This window comes from Mesocricetus auratus, unplaced genomic scaffold, assembly GCF_017639785.1.
Source record: "Mesocricetus auratus isolate SY011 unplaced genomic scaffold, BCM_Maur_2.0 Super-Scaffold_100014, whole genome shotgun sequence".
In the NCBI taxonomy this organism is placed as follows: domain Eukaryota; kingdom Metazoa; phylum Chordata; class Mammalia; order Rodentia; family Cricetidae; genus Mesocricetus; species Mesocricetus auratus.
In genome coordinates, this window is record NW_024429197.1 from 43,790,420 (window position 1) to 43,803,674 (window position 13,255).

The window sequence follows — 13,255 nt, forward strand, 5'->3', positions numbered from 1 at the left end:
CAGCAGAGCTGGGCTCCTATCCTAGCTTGCATTATTACCTAGCGGCATCTTCAAATTCAGATGCTCAGTCTGCTCTCTGTAGTTGAATGGCCATTGCACTTATGGCCTACTCTGGATAAAGGACACCAGGTCACTGTGATTCTGGAAAGGAGGTCAGTACAGCCAGAGGAGTGGGATACCTGGAAAGCCTACAGTATAAGGAAAAGCCATCAGAAATAATATGCATTCTACATGGGAATGGGTCACCTTGGAAGGCTGTGATAACACCTTCACAAACTTGACTTGATCTTAACCCACATTGTGGCTGAGCCAAAGAGATAGATTTTTAGCTCACCATAGGAAAAACAAAGAAAAACACCAAAACAAAACGACAAAAAACAAGCAAGCAACAGCAACAAAAACCAATTCTGATAGTATTTGCCACCCAACAGTGATGTGTACTGCCTTGGGAAGAAGTCCCATTCTTGGGATAACAGATAGATTGGGTACAAGGAGCAAACCTGAGACTGAACTGCATCTTCCTGATCTCATCTCAATTCTCAGATGCCCTTGGGTGATGAAAGCCAGGACAGAGCCCAGCCCTGTGGACTCCTGTGATTGATAGTGAAAACACAAATCAATGAACAGCACATGAACACATTCTTATGCACAAAACCATGAAGCATGGACCCTCATCTCCATTCCCATTATCCTCTCCCCATATTTCTAGGTTACTATAGCTCTAGCATAGGGAACAAAATTGCATGGGCTTTTTCTAAATGGCTATTAAGCCTTTGGTTCCCTTTCTACCAGGATGCACACTGTCAGTTTGACCTGAAATAATCCTTACTCTTCTGAGAGATTTACAGCGAGGCAAATACCTCTCATTCCTCAGGCTTCCTGGACCATGTGGTGACCGACTTCAGCCAGGCACTAAAAGGCACCCTTGCCCCAGAGGGTGCCTTCTTCCTGGTGAGGCCCCAGGTCAAGACCAATCAATTTTGCTTTGAGGGGAGGAATGTGAAGCATGTCTCTCCAAGAAGGTCCAGATGTTATGTTGCTCTTTCATGACTGCTTTTGCTAAATGACATGTGGTGGAGTCCTTGAGAGTCAGGTCAGGCATTGTCAGGAAAGCCAATCACTGATGGCCAGGCCCCCTGTAGGGCAAAGGAAATGTAGATGAAATAATAGAAGAAGGAGCTGTCACAGACACTGGGCACCAGAAGGTGATTTTCAAGCCAGAGAACCCAATACTCCACATAGCTTGACCTCTTCATTTTTATAGATGGGGCAGTGGCTTCTCAGAAGTGAAGTACAAGGTCAGCTCTAGAATAGACCTAGAATAGTCAGAGATGTACTTGCATGGCCCAGAAACATATTCCTCTCTGGATTTATACCTGTAGATCCCTGTTTAGCTCATCAAGCCTTGTCCCTGAACCCACTATACCATGTAGGCTGCAGAACGTCCACCACACTCAAATGGCTTCATAGACATGGATGTATTCTAAATATTTGCATTGCTTCCCACTCCAGGGTCACATGTTAAAATCTGACATCCCAAGGTAATAGTATTGGAAAGTGAATAGATCTTTGGGAAGTAACTAGGGTAGAGACTTTGGGAGAAGAATTAGGACCTGCGTCCATTTTTGCTACTGTAAAATTTATTACAGAGTTGATTATCTATCTGTACATAATAGAAATTTGTTCCTCCCAATTCTGGAAGCTAGAAGGTCCATAATCACACTAATGTGAAGTGTGGTGAGGACTGATTCTGCTTCTAAGATGGTCCCTTCTTGCTCAATGGTAGAAAGGCTGAACCTGGGCCAAGTGCATAATGACACTTCTTGCCTGCATGTCAGAATCTCCTCTGCAAAGGAGAAGCCCTGCTGGCCCAGTGACTTTGCAAAGGCCATACTTGGTAATATTAGTGCACTGGAGGCTAAGTTCCAACATGGGGGAAACGCTAACACTTGAACCACAGCAGTGCTCTGATTTCAGAAGGCCCCAGAAAGCTCCTTCCTTGCCCCTCCCCTAAATGGTAAAATGGCAACAAGCCACCATATTTGAGGAAACAGGCTCTCACCAGGCACTGAATCTGCTTGCTCCTTGATCTTAGGCTTCCCTGTTTGCAGAACTCTGAGAGACAAGTTGTTGCTGTCTGTAAGTCCCCTAGTTTATGGCACTTTGTTTTAACTAAGATGGAACAAACTAGAGATTCCATCCATGGAAGGTGCTTGAATTTCCTAACAGGGAAGGGGGCCCTACCCCCAATGGGACAAAGAAGAACCCCTGTCTACAAACAATCAAGGGGAAGTCCGCCATCTAGTGACAGTTCACTGTGGGCCACTATCCCATTGAGTAATCAGATTTTCTCTTGAGAATTCAAATCAACAACAAGGGACTGTGCTATATAAAGTTGAGAAACAATTTAATTTTTATTTTTGAGACAAGGTTTCACTATATGGTCCAGGCTGGTCTAGATCTCAGAGATTCTCTCTGCCCAAGTGCTGGTATTAAAGATGTGTTCCAACACATGGGGTCAAGCTCAAAAGTTTGAATCATCAAGAAAGGAGAACAATCTTCAGCTGTTAATTAAGTAAACTTATTGTTCCTTAATTCTTGTTTCTATTGTGTCCACTTTCCTGCTTTGGAGAGATAGAGATAAATAGGCAGAGGCAGACAGACAGAAACAGAGAAGCAGCCACAACCCTGCTTCTCAGGATAAGTAACTGGAGTAATTCATATACCATTTACTCTTTAAGTTCCTGCCCATCACTTCAAGGCCACCTGACTCCCCATTACTGTGTTTAACAATTATATGCCCTGGAGAGCATAGTACATGTAGAGGAGTGACATGAATCATATCTTCTTGTTATTCCTACCACTGTGGAACTGCTATTGTCATTCCCTCCATCATTCTTTGAAGGCACCAAGAGGCTCAATTATCTCTACAAAGCCTTGACCTCAAATTCAAACTCCAGGTTTCACGATAGTGCATTTCACCCAACTGCAATCCCTTGTGTGAGATTTTTGTAGAGTTCACCACATCCCAGGAGCTACAAATGTGGTGTTATGGAGAAGTGTGATTCAGTTAAAGTTTAGTGTGGACTTTGGGATCCACATGCTTGAGAGAACAGAACTGAGGAAAAACCATTGAAGAGGACATGTTGATCCCATGTGCTCAGAGCTGGTGGATTTCAAGAAGTATCTGAGTCTATTTGGGCTGGAATAACAGTATACTGTAGACTGTGTGGCTCATAAGAAACCATATGCTTATTCCTCACAGATGTGGAGAAATCCTTGGCAATATTCAGTGTCTCATGAGCACATGTTACCCTATGCCAACATAGTAAAGAGGACTGACTATTCCTCTAAGGTTTCTTTAATAATGGTACTTAACCTGCTCAGGAGGCCTCTGCCCTGGCCCAGTCAACTCCTTAAGCCCCACCTTCTAATATCATACACAGGGAATAATATTTCTACACATGAAATGGGGATGGGGCACAAACATTAATACCACAGCACTTGGCAAAACATCTCTACATTTTCCTCTCTGAAAATAAGGGGAAAATAATCCAAACTTCTTTCATATAATAAAACACAAATGCCAAAGCAAGGTTAGGTGTCATAATTTGGTTTACATAATCACTGGTTTCGAATAGGGTCAGAGGACCCTTCCTGGGCACTAGAAGCCTACACTGGGAGCCTCCATCTCTGTCTCTCCCACACTCTGAGGAGAAATTAGAACAACCCTATTCCTTGAGCAAAACTCCCAGAAACTGAGGTGCTCCCTGTATGACAGAACTTCTCAAAGTACAGTTCCCAGAAGATAGCATGGACATTGTTAGAAACAAACAAGGAATAACCTCAGTGTCCTACAAAGGGCTTGCAAGCACTGTAACTAACATGACTCCCATCCTTTGAAGGGCACATGAGCCAGTTAAAGATGGCCCCAAGTGGAAGTCAGGAGGATGAGTCCTGAGATGTTTAAAAAAAAAAGGTGATTGGTTGCAAGATTGAACCAGATGAGGTCACTGCATGAACGACTCATGTTCACTAGGTAAAGCATAGGGTGCCTAGGCTCGTGATAGACTGACCTTTTAAAACCATTGGGTGGCTGTTTTCTTACTCTGCGGTTTTTTGCTTTAAAAGATGCTTGCTGTGGGGCAATAAACAAGTTCCTGCTTGACTAGACTCCCTGCTGCATCTGATGGTCTCCAGGATCCTGGGAGCAGCACACTTATCCTTCCTTGGACCCAGCTCAGCCTTCCGTGGTTGGGCTAAGACCCTGCAATCTTTTATCCCTGATGCCAGTAACAACATCTCACCTTATCAGTGGGAGCTAGACTTCACAATCTGATGCAATTAGCTAATTTTGCAAAGGGAAATGTGAAGGTTCAGGAAACCCATGAGTCCTTGCTGACCTGCCTTTAATTTCTAAAACAAAAAGGCAGGGAGGGTTCTCCCAACATACCACTTGGGTACCTGCAATGCTGGATTCTCAGGCCCCTCCTTAGACCACTTGAATTGGAAATTCACAGGTCTGGATCTAGTGATCAGCTTCCACAAAACCTGCTATGGGATGCTGACACTAAAGTCAAATCTATTGCTCTAAAGGGTATACCAATGATTTTCTATTGAATTTGTTGATGAATCTCCACTGAATTCTGAATTTCATCCAAGTGAGAAAAACTCCATAGTCATATAGAGCCCAGAAGTTATTGGTCAGAGTGGGCATGAGCAGACAGCCTGTTGGGAGGTTAGGGTTCAAGTTTCATGTTAGCTTTTGAAATCTTTTTTACTTCTTGTTCTGATCTCAGCTGTGATGATGGCTCTGTTGGGAAGCCTCTCCTGATGATCATGGACTTGCGTCACATGTTCCTGTGCTTGTCACCCTTTGGTCACATACTCCCCACTCTGAACCAGATGGATAGAGACGTTGGCTTTCTTGTTTGTCCTTGAGTTTCCAGAATAGTAAGACATTCAGTAATATGTACCTGATTGAACACTTAGCTCACCTTTGCCGGGTAAGACCCATTATGGTAGCCCTTAGCCTGAGTTGGTGCTCCAGTTGTAGTTGCTATGCCATTATAGATTCTAAGACATTATCTATGCTGGACTCTAAGCTGGTCTCCAGCATCCCATTGCATTGTAGTCAATACTACATTAGCTGATATTTGACAGTCTGTTATCCCATGATCCTACCCCAGAATTCAAGATCAACCATAAGGAGGTGGTCCATCATGATCTATTGTAACCTCACTACACAAGAGGCCTCAGTGAATGACTTTTCACTGACTTATTTATTCAACATTCAAACATCAGCCATGTAAGGTGATTGTAGAGATGAATAAAAACCAACCCCAAAAGGGAGTGACTTGCCTGGGCTATCCAGCTAGTGGGTTGCAAGAATTCATCTGGGATCTATGGCATCAGACTTTCAACAGGCCACTTTTATCTCTGTTGCCTCTTCATTGAACTAAAATGTTCTGTATTTTTTCCTGTAAGTAATTGGAGACATTGAATATCTGATGCTTCAGGGAAGGAACAGGATGTTTTCTATTTCTCTGTAGGTAAGAGCCTCTGCCCTCTTGCCACATTGACTTGTCTGATTTCAAAGGCGTCTGCTTTTCCAGATGAGGGTCACAAAGTCACCACTGCACCCCATAAATCCTTCCTTGGCATTTCCTCACAGCTGTGCCAGTTGACAGCTCTGAATCACCATCACAGTGGAGATGCCAGGAGAGTGGTTGCTGTCATAGCATGTGACTTATACAGCCAATGATGGCTGATGGCTGCATGAATGCACCTGAACCATGGGGAGGCCTGTACACCCTGCCTGGCTAATCAGAGCGGATGCTATGGTGACAAAGGGATGTTGCTTCCATTGATTTATGCCTGTGATTAAATATGACTCCACATCAAGTTTTTTCCAATAAATCCAGAACATTATAAACTTGAGAGAAAAGTAATTTCTTAGCTGTAACTGTGAGCCAAAAGGAAAATGCAATGTTCACTGAAACAGTTTAATAATGGCAAAAATAAATAATAAATAAATGAAGCAAAGAGTTGGCTAAACCACCACCTGGCCTCTTTCTTAAGAAGGACATCTTTCATAAAGAGGGATATTATATTAAGACAAAAATAGAGTTTTAAAATAAATTAGTTTGAAAATTAAGTTACAAGATATAAGAACCCTATGAACCTGCTTTCTCTTAGAAAAGAATCTTTGACTGGATTTATGAATGAATGGGTATGTGCAAGGATCACAGAAAGACATTCATGAATATATGTGTAAGAGATAGAAATACAGGAGAGAACTAAAGACACACTAGCATACTAACAGCAGCCATCTTTTGATGGAATGTTTCATATTTAAAGCCCTTTGCCTTTACTTTCTTCTTATTTCATAAGAAATGCATTGCTTGTGTTAACACATAGCTAATACCAATCAACCTAATATTCAGATCAAGAGCTCATCTTTTACCCAGGACTCTTCTTCATATCCTCTTTATTCATCCAAAATGAATGTTCTTAAGAAACAGTCATCTGTCGACTTTCCCACCCACCCATTAATGCATACATACATCCACCCTCCCAACCACCCACTCACACACACACACCCATCCCTCCACCTTCCCACTCACACATACACACACATACATCCTCCCAACCACTTACTCACACATCCATCTGTCCATCCACCCTCCCAACCACCCACTCACACATCCATCTACTCACCCTTTCACCCACTCACTCACACGACCATCCATATGTCTAGCCTTCGTCACTCATCTACATGGTTTATACACATTTAGAAGGCAGAGTCTGTATGTACTTCATATAGTGCTTAAACAATGCCCTGTGACCTTTTATATCCATGTCATGTTCAGTCATGTCAAGAAGTAGCTATTTTTTTTTATGTTTCCATTTTCCTAGTGTTTGGAGCCTTTGACTTAATACTCCACCATGCCTTCTTTTGTTCTTGTTAATTCCTATTCATTATTCAGATCTTCTTCTGCACAGCTCACCTTTCTCTCTTGCTCCTTGCCTCCTTCTTTCTACATCATGGCATATGTTGTAAATGACTTGATTTGAAACTTTCCAATGTCTATCAGTGTGTCTCTTGGTTGGACTTGGTATTAATTGATACAAGAATTATATCTTCCGTCTCTGAAGAACTTATTAGTTGAAAGCTAGTCTGCTTTTCTCATAGATATGCTGTTTCCCAGCCCAAAGGGAGAGTTGGATAACAACTTCACTGTCATTCATTGATCAATAGGCGTTCACTAAGCCTTTAATATGAGAGATTAACAAGATAGTTTCTCTCTCTAGGGCAGTGGTTCTCAGCCTTCCTAATGCTGCAACCCTTTAATATAATTTCTCATGTTGTGGTGACCCCCAACCATAAAATTTTTTCATTGCTACTTCATAACTGTAATTTTGCTACTATTATAAAACACAATGCAAATATATAATATGCAGTATATTTAATATATGACCCCTAAAGGAGTCCAGACCCCCACAGGTTGAGAACTACTGTTCTAGGGGATCAAAGCTTGTAGGAATGGAGATACATGCAAAGGAAATATAAACTAACTGTGAAAACTAATGAATGTCCTATCACGGTCTAGACAGTGGACTCTTTCCACCCACACAGGGAGTTCACTGAAAGCTGCTTCTACCCAATTCACATTGTCTGGAACATAGTATTTACTCAGTAGATGTCTGTTAGTGACAGCTATCCTAGTAGCTGTCTTGATGGAACCCATATAGCTGACAGTAATTTTAACATGGACTTAAAAAGAATTTGCTTGTTCTCACAACACTATAAAACAGAGCTTATTCCTGTCTAAGTGAGTCTCGGGAGGCTGAATGGCTTGGCTAGGATCACTTAGCCAGAAGCACTTAAACTGAGAAGGCTAGGCTGTAGGATGCTATACTTTTCTCTTGAATTAACTCACCAGTGAGGATAGTCTGCCCACTGCATGCCAGAAACAATTCCCGGCTAGAGGAGTTCACTTGGAAGAAGTGATACTCTGAATATCAGATGTCTCTATACTTAGTGATATCTTGAAACAGATGGGTGTCCAAAGTACAGATTATCCCAGAGGCATGGACAACCATGGGTAAGGGAGGAGAAGCAAGATAACCAAGGGCTTCCAGGAATGGAAGGGCAAGAGCAAGGGCATGGGTGTAGCCTGGAGCAAGTATAGTTCAGCTGCTGTAGTCAGGCTTCCTGCCTTCCTCATGCTTCTCAAGGGTGAAGTCACATCTGAAGCATCTCCATTTTCATAACCCCAAACAGCACCTGGAACTGGGCCCTTGGTGAAAGTGTGAAAACTCAGCAACACTGGCTTCTGTGCTTCCAAGAAAGAGAGAAAATTGCATTTCTAGAAGACACTGGAAGGCTGAATTGGAAGATGACTCCAACTCGTAAGGAGTAGCCAAAGATGACCAAGAGGAAATGAATTAGTGTTTTTACCAAGACATTTTGGCCTCAGGCTTCATGTCAAACTTGTTCTCCTATTAACAGAATGCAAAAACCCCACCTCTGACTAAGTTGCTGTGGAGTTGCTAGGATATGAATACATTTACTCACAACCACAGACATTTGGATCAAGAACAGCCCACTCAATCCTCACATGGGATAGGGGAAGTCTTCTGTACATATGTTTCTCTTATTGGCTGATGAATAAAACACTGTAGGTCAATACGGAAGCAAGATAGGCAGAACTATGAGACAAGGAGGATTCTGGGAGATATAGGCACAGTGAGTCACCATGTAGGATGCGAGAGGAGTAACATGTCTCTGGACCTTTCTCCGGTAAGATAAGACCATGTGGAAATACATAGATTAGTAGTTATGGATTAGACAGTAAGTCAGAGCTAGCCAATAAGAAGCCCTAGACATTGGCCAACAGTTTCATAATTAATATAGTGTCTCATATGTTATTTGGGGGCTCTGAGGCAGCTGCAGAACCAGGTGGGAATCCCATAACACTGGGACTGGGTCATGGGGTGCAATCTACATGAGGCCCTCTGGGGACTTGGAATCCAGTCAGGGGTAGATAATTGCCTTGGGGGTGCCATAGTTGAAGTTCTTCCCATATTTTTTTTTTTGTGGTGGTGGTGGTGAAGTTTATTTGCTGTGGTCCCTTTTGGGTCTTCAAATTTGGTGTGATTTGCACCAACTTTTTTGAACTTAAGGACATGGGGGAAAGAGTCAGATTTTCCTACTCCACAGTATCTGAGTTCCCAGTCCACATACGCTTAGGGTCTAGATGCCCTGGGGAGAAAAATAGGACATATGAGTGAAAAGTGCTTTGGCTGAGAATGATGGCTGGAACAGGTTGAGATCCTGGTCCAAGTGCCATGAACCAGAAGATGGTTGCTTCGACAATGATCCAGAGAGATGGTGACTGCCTTTTATTAAACTTCAGGACATGGGACTGACTTGCTACCTACATCAAGGCCAGACACTTAGCTTCCAAATGCCTCTGATGGAGAGGGCTTTTAATCATAGCTGCTTGGGAAGCTAAAGCAGGAGGATCAAAAATTCCATCTGTCTTAAAAAATGAATTTAATTAAACTTGATGCAAATCAGTATCTCTATCACAAGAGAGCCCAATGGTCTCAACTCCCAAATTTTTAGAACTTGTCTCAAAATCAAAATCAAAGTTCTCTATTGGAATCTGTCTAATAAAGAGCTGTACCCTTGTCTTGGCCTCATAGTCACCCAGTAGATTCCAGGCCCCCTTTTGTGTGACTACAAGGGTGGACAGTAAATCACACGGTTGCTTCACCCCAAATTTCCATAGTAATTGCAGTAAAATAGACTCCTCTTTGACTGAAGTTACTATTTCAGTGGTCAGACTATCTTCTATTTAGTTATTGGTAGCAAGGGTGAGTCAATCTTCACACTTCTGAAACTCTATTTGAGGCCACTGATTACACCCCAACTCCCAAATAGCCACCCTAGCCCACAACCTTTACAATGGCTGGAGATTTGTTTAGTTTTTCTTTTTGGTAAGTTTGGTGGCACACAAGGTAGCACATTCAACTCTGATGGTTTCACTGGCAATTCCCACCTCCCAAACTGTATATTCCATGGTTCATTGCTTCCATCGTTTCTCTGGTTCTCATGGAAAAGTGGCACATGCTCAGGTGCCAATCATATGGCTCTATTCATTTGTATATATTGCTCTTTCCCAAAGCCTCTTTTGTCAGCAGAGGTCCGCAAGATAATCTCTAAAGGAATTCTACAGTCAGACTATTGCTATCCTTGGCTTTGACCATGACACTGCACAGAACCCAGCAAATAATCTGTTGCTAGAAGTCGGGAGTCCTTATCAGGCAGTTTGTGTCTTCCCACAAATCCAACTGGAGCACTTACAATTATATTTTTTGTAACCTAGAGAAATGGGTCAATGGTTAAGATCATTAGTTGTTCTTCTGCAGGACCTGGGTTCACGTCCCAGTACCCAAAGGGTGGCTTACAACAGGCTATAGCTGGAGTTCCAAGAGATCCATTGCCCTCTTATGGCCTCTGCGAGCACCAGGTATGAACATAATGCACAGATATACATGCAGACAAAACACCTTTAAACATAAAAAAATCTGAAAGTTGTAGTAGTAAATTAAATTAAATAATTTTATTTTCTAAGCCCTTTCTAATTGTTGTGTATTTTGATTTTAATATATTGTGAAACAAAATATTGTAAATAAAAGATCCTGCTAACTCCCTGCCCCCATCAGTGCTTAAAGTGAGTCTTTTTAATTTTACTGTTTGTTGATTTTAAGACAGAAATCCTGACCACAAAACAGTCACAGAGGAAGGGCGAGAGGAAGACATTTTCTACATCTCACCTCTCCCATAGGGAATTAGAAAAATAATATACTCAAGTGTGTGTGTGTGTGTGTGTGTGTGTGTGTGTGTGTGTGTGTCTGTGTCTGTGTCTGTGTAGCTTTGCTGTGCAGTAGAAATATCTATGAATAAAATAAGCTTAAATAGCATGGCAGGACCACATGATAAACTGAAAATTTTCCATTTTCTATCATCTACTACTTTTGCAGCATTGCTTATATGCATGAGCCCTCAGCTTTGAGCAGATGGTTTCTTCTATGCTTCTCTCTCTCTGACTTCTTCAGACCTCCATCCTTATCACCAAAACTCCTTAGCATGCATTTACTCTTTTGGTCTCTTATCCGTTCATTCTTTCATTAATATCCATATCCATCTAACCATATCCCTGCCCGTATCCAATATCTATGTTCCTGTTGTCCCACAAGTAGCATTTGCTTTCTGTGATCTGGAGTGCAGACCCTAGCATATCTCCTCTCTCTCTCTCTCTCTCTCTCTCTCTCTCTCTCTCTCTCTCTCTCTCTCTCTCTCTCTCTCTCTCTCTGTCTCTGTCTCTCAGTTTGGGCATCCCAGTAGCCAAGGACTATATGAGACAGTCAAGCCCTTGGGAAATAAGGCTGCACTTACATCATCAGTTTCAGTCTTGGTTGTTGACGCAAAGCTGATGACGGACGTGAGCCTCTCTTGTGCTGAAGCTCTCGTGATAAATGGACTTGGCCCCATGACTTATGATATACACACTGGAGCAGAGCGAAGGATTACATGTGGAGTCAGGAGCAGGGAATACTTCTGCCACACACAGTCCAGAGGCTGACAACTGCTAATTTTTTGGTTGAGGAAGTCTTTTAAGTTCAAAGGCTATACTTTAAAAATGATTATGTTTTGAAGAACTTTTTTTCATAAAATACATTTAGATTATGCTTTATCCTCCCTCTCCCAACTCCTCCCATATCCTCCACATTAACCCAACTCTCTCTCCCTCTCTCTCCCCCCCCTAAAAAGCAAACAAATAAAAAAGGCAAAAGAAACACCCCTTCCGATGGAAATCAAAAGATGCAAGCAAAAGATCAATAAGACAAGAAAAAAATAAACAAAGCCACATGAGACAAAATGTCTTCAAAAACATTCCAACCCCCCTTCATGATAAAGGACTTGGAGAGATCTGGGATAACAGGAACTTACCTTAACGTAATAAAAGCAATTTACAGCAAACCAACAGCCAACATCAAACTAAATGGACAGAAACTCAATGATTCCTCTAAAATCAGGAACAAGATAAGGCTGTTCACTCTTTCCATACCTCTTCAATATTGTCCTTGAAGTTCTAGCTAGAGCAATGTAACAACAAAAGGAGATCAAAGGGATACAAATTGGAAAGGAAGAGGTCAAACTTTCACTATTTGCAGATGATATGATAGTTTATATAAGCGACCCAAAAATTATCAGGAAACATCTACAGCTGATAAATACCTTCTACAAAGTGGCAGGATACAAGATCAACTCAAGAAAATCAGTAGCCCTACTATATACAGACGATAAAAGGGCTGAGAAAGAAATCAGAGAAACATCGCCCTTTACAATAGCACAAACAACATAAAATATCTTGGGGTAACATTAATCAAACAAGTGAAAGACCTGTATCACAAAAACTTTGAGTCTTTAAAGAAAGAAATTAAAGAAGACCCCCAAAAATGGAAAGATCTCCCATGGTCTTGGATAGGTAGGATAAACATAGTAAAAATAACAATTTTACCAAAAGCAATATACAGATTTAACACAATCCCCATTAAAAACTCAGCACAATTCTTCACAGACCTTGAAAGAATAATTCTCAACTTTATATGGAAAAGCAAAAGACCCAGGATAGCCAAAACAACCCTGTTCAACAAGGCAACGTTCAGAGGCATCGCCATCCCTGACTTCAAGCTGTATTACAGAGCTATAGTCCTGAAAACACCTTGGTATTGGCACAAAAACAGACAGACCAATGGAATTGAATTGAACACCCTGACATTAACCCATACACGTATGAACACCTGATCTTTGACAAAGAAGCTAAAATTATACAATGTTAAAAAGAAAGCATCTTCAACAAATGGTGCTGGCATAACTGGAGGCTGACATGTAGAAGACTGCAGATAGATCCATGTCTATCACCGTGCACAAAACTTAAATCCAAATGGATCAAAGACCTCAACATAAATCAACCACACTGAACCAGTTAGAAGAGAAAGTGGGAGGTACCCTTGAACGAATTGGTACAGGAGACCACTTCTTGAACATAACTACAGTAGCACAGACACTAAGATCGACAATTAATAAATGGGACCTCCTGAAACTGAGAAACTTCTGTAAGGCAAAGGACACAGTCATCAAGATAAAAAGGCAACCCACAGATTGGGAAAAGATATT